The following is a 2,271-nucleotide window of genomic DNA, read 5'->3' on the forward strand; positions in this document are numbered from 1 at the left end:
CCCTGGCTTCCCCCAGTCCTGGGACCCTTCACAGTCTGACAGTGGCAGGGCTGGTCAGGGTGTAGGTGTTCATGCACATCTGTTGTGGACAAGGGAACCAGGATGTGCCACAGTGCGCCAGGCTGCCTCCCCTGATGGGCCATGCCTGGAGCTGGGCAGGCTGAGCTGCAGGGCATCTGTCTGGGTGCCAGGCTTCTGACCCCTGAGGAAGGACCAGCTGGAAGTCCCCTGAGTTCCTGAACTGTCCTCTTCTCATGTGTTCATGCTGACGTTCAAGAACACCCCCTCTCTCCTTAGGTTGATGACTACCCTCCCTGGGCGAGGCTGGGGAAGAGAGTGATGATCCTTTCCTCATCACCTCTCAGGCCAGAGCATAGTTCTTGAGTTAACTACAGCAGGCGGGATTGAAGTTGGATACCAGAAAAGACTTACCGGGTGGAAGTTGGTTCCATCGTGGCACAGACACCCATCCCCCAAGTCCAGTGAGAAAATGAAGGAGGGAGATTTTCCTAGACTGTTTCCTAGGGTGCTCAGATGACCAGCTCAGAGGCTGGTCCCCACTGGCCAGTGTTCCGCTGTCCTGATGGACACTGCGGACCCAGCAGGCACGTGCGCATTGCTTAGTCCTTGGCTCTTATATGTGCAGGCCGATTCCCAGCTGCTCAGTGTGGACTCTGCGGAGCCAGCAGGTCGTCCCCAGGGTCTTGTCTACTCTGCCACGTGCCCCGCACCATGGGTTTGCTGAAGGCATGATTCAGGCTGAGAGCCGACTGTGAGGGACAGGCTGGGCGTTACGAGTCGGCTGAGGGTAAAGCTCCTGAGCCGTGTGTTGTGGGGGAGGTGGGTAATGACAAGAGCAGACATTCCTTGTGCATCTCCTTAGTGCCTGCAGCAGTGTGTGTCCCACGATCCTGCACAACAACCCTAGGAGACAGATGCCATCATGTCTCCCATTTTACAGATGAGAAAACTGAGGCAAAAACATAAACAAATCAGCCCAAGATCACACAGCCAGAACATCACGGAGCCAGGATTTGAACCAGGCAACCTGACAATCTGATGGGCTCGACAGGAAGAGGGAGAGTTGGGGGAGGGGAGGAGGCTCCAGGTCCCGATGGGCAGTGGGGCTTAGGGAGAGGGGAGCAGGCTGTGAGGAGGGGAAGCCAGTGTCTCGGGGCTCCGTGTGAGAGGCAGAGAGCCTTGGTCAGAGGGGTTAGAAGTCGTACAGTCCCACCTGCTGAGAGCAGAGTCCTGTGGGCATGGTATGCCAGTGTGCCAAGAATGAGTTACATGTGTGTCGTAAAGTGGCCGCTCCCCTTACCTGACCCTCCAGATGGTCCTCTCCTGCAGCCCGTCACCTTACTCCAGTGTGCCATGGGATAGTGTCATTTTCTCACATGCAGCGCTGTGAAAAGGTGAGGGAGCTGGGCCTCAGCACAGTCCCAACAGTAGGTCGCCCAGGGTCTGAGTCCTCCCAGGCACCAGGAGCTCAGCACAGCAGATGCTACTTTCACAGCGGCCACCGTTACCGCCACTCCGTGCCAGGCACAGACAGCCCATTCCCGCCTGGAATTGCTCTGCTACTGGCCGGTGGGGTTAGGCCTGTCTGTCGGGGTGGGCTCTCTCTGCCCTGAAGCGAGCTATGCAAAACCACCAAGCTCAGGGAATCTTCTGAGAAGCTCGTTTCAGCCCTCAGCATCCCCGCACCAGCACACTTTCACAGGCTGTGTGTTCCTGGAGAGGGGACTTCCCTGGGCCCCAGCTTCCTCATCATGTCGATGACAATAATAAACGCCCACTGCAGAGGGCACTTGTGAGCAGCATTCCATGAGCTCATTTGCGCCTCCAGCAAGCCTGTGCTGAGCGCCCGCTCTGTGCCAGTCAGTGGCTGGTGTAGGGATGGGAAATGAATTAATGCAACATGGTGCCTACCTGCAAGGAGGGGAGGGGGCCCAGGGCCAGGGAAACTGACCCAGAGACAGAAACTGGGATACTCAATGAGTACGACTCGGCTCACTCCCAGCACGAAGCGCACCCCCAGCACATACTAGCTGGACCCCTTTAGAACAAAAACAAGCTGGCCGGGCCGGGGATTGCAGAGCAGCCCTTGCCGGCTGCAGGGAAGCTGGGGGCGGACATAAAGCCCATGCCGGCGGTGCCCATGAATCGGCCTTTATGGGGGGTGGGAGCGGCCATCAAAGCCAAGCGAGCTGGGGCAGGCCCGGGAGCGCTGAGAGCCGGGGTGCTGCTCGTTTCCCACTGCTCCCACGT

General features: G+C 58.3%; 1 pseudogene; it reads right to left on the reverse strand.

Moving 5' to 3' along the window:
- Window positions 1–662: 662 nt before the first annotated feature.
- Window positions 663–1,699, reverse strand: LOC138384776 (uncharacterized; annotated as a pseudogene).
- Window positions 1,700–2,271: the final 572 nt, after the last annotated feature.

The sequence above is a fragment of the Eulemur rufifrons genome, chromosome 6 (assembly GCF_041146395.1).
Source record: "Eulemur rufifrons isolate Redbay chromosome 6, OSU_ERuf_1, whole genome shotgun sequence".
NCBI lineage: Eukaryota > Metazoa > Chordata > Mammalia > Primates > Lemuridae > Eulemur > Eulemur rufifrons.